The sequence below is a fragment of the Drosophila gunungcola genome, unplaced genomic scaffold (genome assembly GCF_025200985.1).
Source record: "Drosophila gunungcola strain Sukarami unplaced genomic scaffold, Dgunungcola_SK_2 000060F, whole genome shotgun sequence".
NCBI classification, from domain to species: Eukaryota; Metazoa; Arthropoda; class Insecta; order Diptera; family Drosophilidae; genus Drosophila; species Drosophila gunungcola.
In genome coordinates, this window is record NW_026453223.1 from 536,690 (window position 1) to 549,385 (window position 12,696).

The 12,696-nt window shown below is 34.2% G+C and overlaps 1 protein-coding gene across 7 annotated transcripts in view; it reads right to left on the minus strand.

The window, feature by feature from the left end:
- Positions 1-8,217, minus strand: part of LOC128264232 (uncharacterized) — a 117,041-nt gene extending 108,824 nt beyond the window's left edge. For 6 of the 7 annotated variants that reach the window (XM_052999621.1, XM_052999618.1, XM_052999615.1 and 3 more), the window contains exons 1-2: positions 7,956-8,217; positions 998-1,133 (exon numbers count right to left, since the gene is read on the minus strand). The gene's annotated coding sequence lies outside the window, so the exon portion shown is untranslated. The remainder of the gene's footprint in view (positions 1-997; positions 1,134-7,955) is intronic. The other variant, XM_052999617.1, reaches the window with a different exon arrangement.
- Between the last annotated feature and the right edge of the window lie 4,479 nt (positions 8,218-12,696).

Here is a 12,696-nt window from a genome sequence, read left to right on the forward strand (position 1 = left end):
ACCTCAACAATAATAATAAAAATATGATGCCTACGTATATTGAAAAACCCACTTCGCCTTTTCAAATAATCACATTTTTAGGGGAACTAATTTGTATATAAAGGCCACTTTTTTTAACAGACTCATAATCTTTTAACCCACTATTAGGCAGTATATTTGATTATTTGAATATTTCGCATATGTAGATTACCAACCCAGTTACATTTAATGTGAGAAAGTGTGTTTGAGTGTGTGATAAAAGGTGTTTAAGAGTTAAGCCCTGCCATCTGTCCCCCAATTTGACATCTGTTCACCACAGTTGATTGTTTTTGTCACCCATGGATTTTCCCCTCAAAGAATGTGTGTTACAGTTCCAGACTTTAAGAAATACATATTGTAATTTTTCGTCTTTGTTTAATTTCGGGTGTCTTTTTCCTCTTACACCAGGGGACCCAGCACCCTTTCCTCAGGCATTCCCTTTTTAGTTTTCCAGCAAGGCCACAGCCAGCGGCCAAGGAAACGTGGGGTTTAGGAACGTTTTTGCTTTTAAGAAGCTGAAGTCGTCGCACGACCTGATCCCGGCCCTCCATCTCACGGAAAGTCCAAAATCTTTCCGAATACAAAGAGCTTGTTGCTCTTGCTTTTAAGTCGCCCCGCCTCTTCGCCTCTCCTCCCCTCCTCGGCCTTGTATTAAAGAACATTTTCGTAGCCACTTGCCTAGTTCTCCGCCCATTCAGTATTGCCGATTTAGCAGGCAAGGCACGTAATTCTAATTTAAAAATTACAAGTCTTGCTTGGCAGCCGGTATCATGCGTTTGATAAGGCTATGTCGCATATGTATTTCTGCCTATGTATATGTATAAGCTCTTTGGATTAGCGCCGTTTATCACCTGCAAACACATGGAAAGTTCACCATTATGCGGAATTTGGAAAGTGTTTACCGGAAAAACTATTCCCACAATGAAATATCTTCAATATTTTTGATTTATAACATAAGGTGTATACAAATTCAACTTACCTGAGTGTTGAAGCAGATCAGCATTTCCAAAATCGTTGAAGTTGTTTCAAAAATCACCAATCATCAAGAAGACTTAGTTTTTGTCTGCGAGTGAACGGTTTTTGGAGTGGGCACATGCCAATACATTGGCAGTAGTCTGTAAACAAATCGTAAAGAATCTTATTTATTTTGTACTTTATGAGTTTTTAATAATACTTTAAAGAATATTACAAAATTTGAAGCTTCAACTTTTTTGTATAAAAACGTTCTCCCCAACATTCCTCAATTAAACCTACGAGTAACCTGTAAAAAAAAACCCTTTCTAGCACGCTTTCGAACTCCAAAAGCCGTATCCTCATTCCAGAGAGAGAGAGAGTGCTCATGAGAGCACTTGTAGTTGTTAGGTACACTTCTTGTGGTAATGTACCGGATGCTAAGCCCTAATTAGAGAGCATGAGGTAATTTTGTGCATTTTTTGTATATACTTGCGAGTTCAATTAGTTTCAAGTTAGGAACGATATTATAAAGTTACGTAGGTGTTGCTCTGGGTAATTAGTCAAACACAGCGTGTAATTTCAATTTGTATAGAAAAATTGTATTATTTCATTTTTAAAAATGTTTTTTTTTACCAAATTTAATCACCTAAGAATCACGATTTCAGGTTTAATTGATTAAACTTAAATACACCGATTTTAGGAAGGGGTGCTGCTCACGCCTATGCACATGGAGCACAATGGTTTTTGTAAATTCACATGCTTATGGAGATGTGGGGCCGGCACATTTGGTTACACTAACAATTTTTTGTTTCTTCCTTGCGTTATTTCCATTTCGTTACTGATAAGACCGAGGCAAGGCAACAACAATTAAATGGCTAAGTCAAATTAAATCTGTTTTTGTCTTTTCTCGGTTCTACAATGAATTCTTAACTTGTGTTCGTGATCTTCTTTAAATGTGTTGGTAAATGCACTGCAAATAATGAAGTTTTGAGCAACCATGTTTTAAAGTAACGCACCACCAATTTTTGTCCCGAAATTTCTATGAAATTTATTAATTGTAAGGTTTTATTGTTCTCACAAACTAAAATACATGATCTACATAATTTCCTAATTATAGAATAATTTTTTTTCTATTTATCGTAACGAGTATTTTTATCTTGCCACCGTCATAAGTTAACTCATATACACGTCTCTGGTTAACACCCCACCTATTAAAACCGCTTCCGTAGACTTTAACTTCGTTGAGTTGAGTTAAACCTGCAACGATGAGATTTGGCTGAGATGGGCAGAGAGTTGAGTTAAATTGGCTGACGAACAGGAGCAAAAAAATTTAATTTCACTTAAATCTTTCTTTCAATTAAAAGTTTTAATTGATTTTCCGTATATTCATGCACACATGCACATATTGTGGGTGCGTGCCCGCCAGTGCGTATGTGTGCGTGGGCGGAAATGAGGATTTTGGCGCTTACCTGTTGTCGGTAATAATAATAAATATACCCACGAGCCAAGTGTGAGAAAATTTAGTATTTAAGCCAATTTTTTTATAGATACAAGTGTTTTATATATGGGTTAGGAAATTCCAAATTGGTTTAATTTGTTGAACAATTGTAAACCAGGTATTCTAATTTCAGTTACAAGTCTAACTTTATCAAATATGTTATAAGAAACAAAAAAAATTCTTATTTTATTGTTGCGTGTTTATAAATAGGAATGGTTTGGATTAGTCGTCTCATAAAATAAATGGTGCAATAGAATGAAATGATCGAATTTTTATAACTTCGACATTTCAAACATTTGTTTAAGTGTACATGCAATGAGATTTGAACTGTGTTCGAACCTCATGTTTGTTTGCTATGTTTGATGCTAAATGGCATTTTCCAACATAGCGAACGTGTGCGGAGCAACAGCACTGAGCCCAGAGTAGTGCAAGTGAGCTCTGCAGATACGTGGACAAATGTTCTTGTTGATTCAACGTCAATAATTTCGCAGTGTGTTAAAACATTTGTAAAACGGGAAAATCGTTTTATTTAAACATCTTTCAAACCGCATCTGCTGGATCCAATTCGAACTCAAACCTCATATTAAGCTCCACCTCCCCATCGAACTCCGCTCGAACTGCAACCGGGTATGACCGATCATGAAAAGCACTGAAGTTGTGAAGAGAGAAATACAGAGAGCAATTATTTGTTGTGTCGTGAGCGAATAGAGGGCATAAAAGGAGTAAACAATAATAAAGAGCGCCACAAAGAAGAAACTGAAATGTATGAACACTGAGAAGTAAATGGCGTGGGCGCAAAAGAAAAACAAATCGCAAAACGAGTACAAAAAACCAATAACGAAGCCGAAATAGTGCTAAAACCAAACAAAAGGGTAGCGTGAATACAAGAACAAATCGTGCCATTTCAAGGTAAATTAATAGTGGGGAATGGGGAATGGGAAACCCCCCTTCAATGCTCAATATCATCAGCAATAAGCAACGTGAATGGAAAGCTGTCATAAAACGCCCATTTTCCCGCATTTCCTTATCAATTTAATTTATTTTTCCGTCTTATCGCCCTTCATTGAGTATTTACTTTAGATTTATGAACCAACTTTACTTCTGAGCTTCTCGGAATTTAGGGGTTACTTTTTATACCAACATGTAATTTCATAACGCAGAAAAATAACGGATTTAAAGTATTAAGGGAATGCATCGATCTGCATAAGTATTATTACCTTATAAAAAATACCTGCCTTGGGTAATACAAATTTTATGCAACAGTCATTTCGTTTGTATTTATTACATTTATTTTCAACTAGGGTTAAAAAAAGTGGAATGGGTTTTCTTATTGGCAATTAAAAAAAATGTTTAAATTTGTATTTCAAATTCTTTTAAATCAAAACACCGTCTAACACTTTAGATGAAACTCAAAATCTATATTGAATTTTTTGGTTAGCTAAACGTCGTATTTACGTGTGTTCTAGTGATTGAAACTAACTCAACAAACTTTTAAAATTATGTCCGTGAGTGAATTTCCATTAGAGTTGCATCGTTTTGTTTTTTTTTTTACTTTCAACTGCAACATCAATTAAGATTTATTGGCCAGGCCCAGACAAAATTGACAATTTGTTTTGATTTCCATCGCTTTTTCGGGGGTTTCTTGAATGGCCTGAGGTTTGCTGCCGTACCCTTTTTTTTTAATTATACCACGTTCAGTGAATTTTCGTGGCAAAAACTTCATTTTTTACGTGCGGTGTAGCATGGCTCACCGTTTTTCCGAAACATCTTTTTCACACATTTTTTGTTTGACATAATGCGGGAACAATTTTTTTCGACGATGTGCACGTTTTGCGCATTATTTTGATGTGATGTGATTCATTGTTAAAATGGTACTTAAATGAATTTTCGAAAACTTGTCAAATGGTCGATAAGTGTCTGGAAGATTTAAGATGACGCACCCTGTTCAATAAATAAATGTGTGTATGTAACTATGTACTTTTCAGTTTCAAATGCCATCTTGGTGTACCACTTTTAATCTGTTTTGCTGGCGCAAAGTATTTGCAAGTATTTCGGGGAGAAGCTGGTTTCGGACTATTATTATCGCGTGGTTTCGATCAGGAAGCCGAAAAGATGGTCAAGCTGTACTGCCTTAACGCCAAAACCAAACACTAACACAGAAACCACAAGCAATCCTTCATCTGCAACACAGCAGCCTCAGTTGAAACTTCAGTTTTCTCAGCGTCTCTTTGTGCGCTTGGCCCCAACTTTATTTGAAACTCCATCTCTGCCTTTCCGCTTGGGCCATAATTGTTGTCAAAACGAGTTTTCGATGAAGTGGTTGCTCTGGTTGTTGTTGTTTGCTATTGTTGTTGTTGCTGTTGCTGTTGCTGCTGCTGCTGTTGCTGTTTGTTGTTGTTGCTGACGAAGTGACCGTTGCTGTTTCTGCGGTTAGACTTAACTACAGCTAACCCAAGCTCCAAAATCTAACTCAACGAACTCGAGCATGTAAAAAACAAGAAATAACGCCATTATTAAGTGTCCCGACCATCGCATACCCACTACTTTTCCCAGTTACGAAAAATCATTTAACAATATAGTTTTCACAACTTGGCAATTGTAAATCTTAGAGGAACACAAAAACAATACACCCTCCGGCTCTTCAAGTAGATGGTATAAAAACTCGTGACTCGATCATGAGCCAACTCTCGGGAAAAGATTCCTGGCAAGACATATCCCTTTGTGGAAAACTATTCGAGATCTGGTTTCTTACTATGGAACTGAAAACTTCTATGTATTTAAACAAATGTATTTATTAAATACATCATATATTGGTATCATATTAACATTTGAAATTAGAGATTGAGGGGGGAGGAGTTTATTCGAGTAAAAACGTTATTTTTTTGGATGTTTTTGACGAAACACTTGATATTTATTTTTAAAAACCAATGCACGTTTAATATCAATGAAAAATTGAACTGCGGTGCCCATCATAACTCGTTACAGGATCATCCGAAATCAAAAACATATAATTATGTCGTTAATATTTCAATATAAAATAAAAAAAAGAGAGGAAGCCAACTTCGGCAAGCCGAAGTTCATATACCCTTGCAACTATTGCAAACATTTAATATTCTTAAAAACATTAAAATTTTGATTTACTTGCGTATATGTTTAAAAACATTGAAGCTATAATGATTTGCAGCTCAATTATTCGATAGTTCCTATGGCAGCTATATGATATCGTTTTTCGATTTTAAAATTAAAAGCGTAATTCTGAACTGTCAAATTATTAATAAGTCAAAAAAAATTTAAAAAAAAACACAAAGTAGAATAATTAAAATTTTAAAAAATGTTGTTTTTAATATATTTGTTGTTCCCATTTTATGTTATAGTCGCTCGATTTTAATGAAATTTAAACCGTAATTCTAAAATATTTAGCCATTAATATACATATGTCGAAGAACTAAAAAAAAAATAAAAACAGCAGACCTATAATTTTTTTTTCATTTATTTTTCCGATTGTTCCTATGGGAGCTAGACAGATTTAGACAATATTCTTGAAATTACCCTCATTTAAGACAACAACAAAAATCAAAAAAGATCTGCGTCCATTTTATTTAGAAGTCAAAGTGTTTATATTTTACTATTCTTTAGATTTTGTTAAAACTAAAACCGTATTAAACGGAATAATCCAAGTCGTAAAATGTTAATTAAATGCAACATAAATCATTTTTTTTAACAATACAATAAAATTATAAAATTTTCTCTTAATCTGAGCTGTTTATAGGTCAAATGGAAAATGTGGGAATGGAATTTTAATTTAACTTCAAAATTATATTCCGAAATAGAATGAAAATTTGTTGTGGGGTAAATTGCATTCCATCTCAAAATAGAAAAGTGTTGTATGAGAAAAAATCCATGCCTGACATGTTGCACTAACTAAAATGAATAATACATCCCACACTGCAAGGGTAGACAATTGTTTAGTGCACCTATTGGAACCGCTTTTTTATATCTCTTCTTTCCAAGACCGCAGGTTGCCCATCTCCTGGTGTTTTCTAAGTGCGTGAGTGCTGCTAATCGCTTTGTTTTTAGTTTTCCTTGACTCCTGCTCTCCTTTTTCCTGCAGTTCTCTTTCTTTCTTTCTTTCGCCCAAAGATAAATTCATGAAAACAAAAAAGTGCCGCGCCAAAAACACCAACTAACACACACACACGCCCCACGCACACACACACACACACACGAACACACACACAAATACCAAGGCACCCGCACCGCAGGCACACGCACACTTTGACGATTCCGCTGGCGACTAACTGTACTGCACAACGCATGGCCAAAAAAAAAATAAAAAAAGACAAGGGCTTTTCTGCTCTCTGGTAAGTTTTTCCCTTGCTTTCTGTCTACTAATTTCTGTTGTTCGTGCTTTGTCCTCTGTTGTTTGTTTGTTTTTTCTTTCTTAATTTTTTGGCAACGTCAATTACACGCTAGCGTTTAACCCTTGGCAGGCGCAGGTAGCGAGGGTTAACTCTCTACACAGGTACAAATAATCTCAATTTAGAGAAAAATATGTTTACTTTGTATCGTTTTTTTATCAGTGAATGATAACAAAAATATACGTATAATATACTATTAATAATTTATCATATATTTTTTTTAATTTTCGTTGTGTCATATATGCACCCCTATCTGTTTCCAAAATTTTAGGAACATCATTAAAGAGATCATTATATTGTATTTTCTGAACAGCAAGACAACTTTTAAATTTGGTTTGTTTGCCGTCTCTCAAGGGTTACAACTTTACACAGTCATAGCTTTTTTTTTCAAACAATGCACTCATTATCTTGACTTCACGGTTTTGATAGCATTAGTCACCAATAGAAAAATCCATTAAACACTGAACTATCGTGTAGTTCGATGCTTTAACTTTTTAGGGTTCAATGTATTTCATCCTCAATTATGATGATAAATTACTTCGCAGTTCCTTTTAATGTTATATTTCAACATGGATGTTTTGAATTTAAATGAGTAAGGGGTGAACAACATTCCAACTGGATCGTGAATTTTTGAATTTCTTTACGGATCGAACGCATAAAGCAGACGCCTTTTTGGGGTTAATGGCTTCGGTCTGCACTTCATACACTTAACATATTATTTTATTATTGCTGTTTGTTGCCCCCTTTTCTTTCTTTTTTCTTTCTTTCGGAAGCGAATGCAAATGATGCAGTCCGTTTGATTCATTTGACATTACAATTGCTGCAGCTGCACATTGTTGTTGTTATTGTTGGCGATGCTGCATTTTGCTTCAGTTTTTATGTTATTTTTTCCAAGTACGTTGTTGTTTTTGTTGCAGGTAAGTCGAAGATGAATGTCGAACCGGTTGAACGGGTACACAAACACAAGCACAAATAAACACACATGCACACACACAATTGCACTCGCTATCTCTCTCTCTCGTTCCCTCTCACTCACTCCATGCACTCTTATTTGCCCCTCTCTTTACCACGCTTTGTGTTGATCAGCTCTCACCGATCTCCTTTATTTACTCCAAAATATGATCGCCTTTGGCGACTTTTAGAGTTGGGGAATCACGAACACGCTCACTTGCAAGTAACCGAAAAAAAAGAATGGATAATGCACTCGAAACCAGCTGTTAAACACCCGCGCGTTTTTCGCGGCGGCACTCGAATTTTCGTTAACCCGCGACGCGACGCTCTCTCGTACGATTCGTTTGTGTTTGGTTTGTGTTTGGCTCTTTCGCTCCGTTTGGACCGGCGTTTGCCTCAGTGTTGCCAGATGGAAAATCAGTTTTCCTCCTAAATAATCTCACAGAACACCGATTTCAAATCAGTAAACCAGTTTTCCCACTAAATTTAACACATGTTAAATTAAAAAATTTTATTTCTTCTTTGAGAAATATAGTTTAGAAAAAGACGGAAACATATAAGACATTTAACAAAAATTAAAGTTGGTGTTTGATATTTTGTAGTCTTGTTTACAAATCAGGTAACTTCTGTGTTTGGTAATGTATTTTTTAATAAAGAAGATAGTGTAAAATAGTCATATTAAAAAAACAGCACTAAACTTCTCCCCTACTAAAATATTCCCTCCTAAAATTCCCCCTTCACCGTTAAAAAACCCCTAAATCTTGGCGGAAAACCCCTAATCTGGCAACACTGCGTTTCTCTGTAGAGATGGAAGTGCATCAATGTTTTCAAAACTTCGGTCTCATCGATGTTTGGCGTGGCGTCATCGATGTTTTCCCATCTCTATTCTGCTTACCCGCTGCCGCAGCACTGCCCCATATTCGTTGTTTTCTAACATAAATGTTGGGAAACGGTTGAACTAACATGGGAATTTATGAAAATCTTGATATTTGCAGACATTGATGTTTTCGATGTTTTTGGCGGAAAAACATCGATGTTTCATCGATGTTTGAAATATAATTTTGTTTTAACAAAACATTTATTCTTATTTATTTATATTGCGGAAAATCATCGATGTTTCCTCAATGTTTGAAATATACTTTTATTTTAAAAAATCTTTTATTCATGTTTATTTATATGCTTGCTCTTGCTTGAAAGAGGAGATTGTTGGGTCTGTGAAAAAAGTCCCCAAAACAATAAGTTCCAATAAAGGAAACATGACCTCAAAAATGTATATGGGAAACAATAACAATGATTCTGAATGGAATTTTTTTTTATACCCTTGCAGAGGGTATTATAATTTCAGTCAGAAGTTTGCAACACAGTGAAGGAGACATCTCCGACCTTATAAAGTATATATATTCTTGATCACCATCACTAGGAGAATCAATCTAGCCATGTCCGTCTGTCCGTCCGTCTGTCCCTCCGTTTCTACGCAAACTAGTCTCTTAGTTTTAAAGCTATCTGCATAAAACTTTCCCAAAAGTTGTCTTTCTAATGCAGGTAGTATATAAGTCGGAACGAGCCGGATCGGACGACTATAGCATATAGCTCCCATAGGAACAATCGGAAAAAAAAAATTATAACTTTGGTGTTTTTAATTTTTTTTTTAGTTTTTCGAGGTATAGTAATGGTTAAATATTTCAGAATTACGGTTTAAATTTCATCAAAATCGGACATCTATAGCATATAGCTCCCATAGGAACAATCGTATAGCTGCCATAGGAACTATCGAATAATTAAGCTGCAAATCATCATAGCTTTAATGTTTTTAAACATACACGCAAGTAAATCATAATTTTAACGTTTTCAAGAGTATTTAGTTTTTGAAATAGCTGCAAGGGTATATGAACTTCGGCTTGCCGAAGTTTTCTTCCTTTCTTGTTTTTAAATATTTAAGAAAACATGTCATTAAAAATTGGGGACAATTTTCATAATAGAACAACACCCCAAAAAAAGGAAATAAAAAAAGAATTTTAATTACCATAGGAACGATCGAATAATTAAGTTTAAAATATACGCAAATAAATCAAAATTTAAATGATTTCAAGTATATTTTATTTTTGCAAAAGCTGCAAAGGTATAAAAACTTCGGCTTGCCAAAGTTTGCTTCCTTTCTTGTTTTTAATATATTCTATCTCTATTTTATTTATTTAATCTCTATTTTTTATGCATTAAAATGTATTAACTGATAACTGACAAGTCTTTGTTAAATTTAAAATAAATTAAAAACTTCGTACATTTTTAAAAAGTGCATTATAAATAAAAATTAAAAGATAAAAATTCGATTTTGGGATGTTATTTACTTTCTAAATTTCAAAAATAAAAAAACAGCAGCCCTTTTTGTCAAAGGGCCTAATTTAAAATTTTAAATTGGGGTATTATTTAATTATGAGTCTTATTTGCAGCACGCGAGATTGTCCACAACAGTCGAACAAAGTCTTGGCCAGCCTGACTGAATACCCTTTCCGACTTTCAAGGATTCAAAATAAGTTTTATAAACCCTTCATCCTCTATACAACTAAAATGTTGGACATCGGTCAGCTATCATGTTTATTAGCTTTGGATCGGTTTGGCCTTTGCGAGCAGAGCCATTGCTGCAATGCAACGTCGACCTTCCGACTAATATATCTATTGCATTTTGAATTTGTTGATTGTTGAGCTTTGGCCTTTTACATATTTACTGCGATCTGGATGTAGGTGCCTTATATGGTCGAGCATGTTTGTTGTATCTATATAGATCTCTCGCAGTAGTTGCATGTGCCATGCTTTTTTTCCAACAGTTCTTTTTAAACAATCGAAACTTCTTACTTTCTTTTTAACCCCCGGCTCCTTTAAATTTCCTCTGAATTTAATGTTTAATAAAAAATTATATTTAAAATGACGATTTCATGCTGCAAACTGCAAATGTATGCAAGTGCATACATAATAAAAGCTTATATTAATACAACTTAGTTTACAGATATATCCATGTCCTCCACGACGTCAGCCATCACCACCGAAGAAACATTTAATTTTAACATAATATAATATTTATAGGGATAAAATTAAAAATATTTCCATAATTACAATTACAATTCACATGTCTCTCTTGCCCGCATTTAGAGATTTAAAAACATCGATGTTGCCCCGCCAAACATCGATGTAACCGATGTTTTGAAAACTTCGATAACATCGATGTTGGCATCTATGATTACCCACCTCCATTGAGCAGTTCGAACTTTACAGTGTCTACAGTTTCTGCACAAAATATATTTATTAACAAAAAGGAAATTTTTAAACATACAGTAGTTCATCATCTGGGATTAAAGACGTACAATCGACTTTACTTTTCAGACATTATATATTTGCCGTTCCTTACATTACCTAGTTTTCAAGATATTCTACAAAAAAAAATATATTTCTACGGGTTACTTTTTTCTTTCCTATTAAATGGGAAAATTTCTAGCAGAACAGATTTTTGCAATTTTTAAGCCACTTTTAACAATAATACTTTAACGCACATCACTATCAAGCGGCTCGATGAAAGCCGCTCAAACCGTTTAAACTGAACCAAGTCGCTTCGAACCATGTTGTATCCAACCGTAGTGACCCCATCGAGCACTACAACTATAACAAGTGCAACGACGAACAAATATTATTATTCTTGAAAAAAAAATTAAATTATGCAGCAACAAATAAAATAAGTCCAAAAGGCTTCGAAGAAATAGTTATTAAATATAAGGCTAACAATTAGTAAATTTAAACTAGTTTTTGACTACTTTTTTACCGATGTATTCCAGATGCAGTGCACAATTTCTAAATAAACAAAAAGCAGCCCCTTTAAGTTTTGTTTAATTAATTGCTAATTTCAAATTAAAAAATAACGTCGTCCGCAAATTGCAAGTGTTAATTACTTTCTTCTCTGTAAATCCTACAAGTGGTTCTATAAGAGATGTCTCTGGTCACATCGATATTTTCGATTCTCAACAAAAGCTGGAAAGTTAGGGCGGGAAAATATTGAAAAAAAAAAAAAAACAAATACAAAAAATGTTTAAATTTGAAACAGGCTTTAAAAGTCACAAAGCTTACACGCGGATATTTTAGATTTTATGGTTTAAAAAAAAATATGTTTAAAATGAAGCGATTTTAACCATAGTTTTTTTTTAAGAAATTAAGACAAAATTTGTGTGAACTATAACTACGGACCAGTTATTGGACCAGTTAAATACTAATAAAAAACATCTAAAAATTCCTAAATTTTACATTTTTAAATGTACGTAGTCCGCAAGGTTGACCTTTCTGAAAATATCGTCGGCTCGTTGACTACTAATTTCTTGCCTCCTTTCGTGTTTTAGAAATTTTACGCTGTCAAAGCAGAAATTGTAGCTAAATGAACAATGGTTTGTGATAGCAAGAAAGTAGGCACAAAAATGTACGTTACGTATACGTAATGTATATAATCCCCGTACATGTCCAAATTTATTCGCATGTATGTATGTCAAACACTGTAAATTTCAAGTATTTTCCTTTTCAAATGTCAAACATGGGTTTTAAACAAAAATAAAACGTGTGGAAAATAACAGTTATTTTTGCTTACCATTAGTACTAGAAAAACGAGCCTTAAAATGGAACAAAATGTACAGATACAAAGTCCGGCGCTTTAAGGGGAATGTTTCAGAATCAAAACTAGTGAAGCTTTAGTTAAATAAATATTTCGGGTTTTGCAAAAAAAGACTTTAAGCTTCAGATTCGTACACGTCTAGGTTAACTCGACAACGTTTATAACCATTTTAAAATCTAACCAGCTTTAGATTTAGATAAAAAGCTAACTTATTA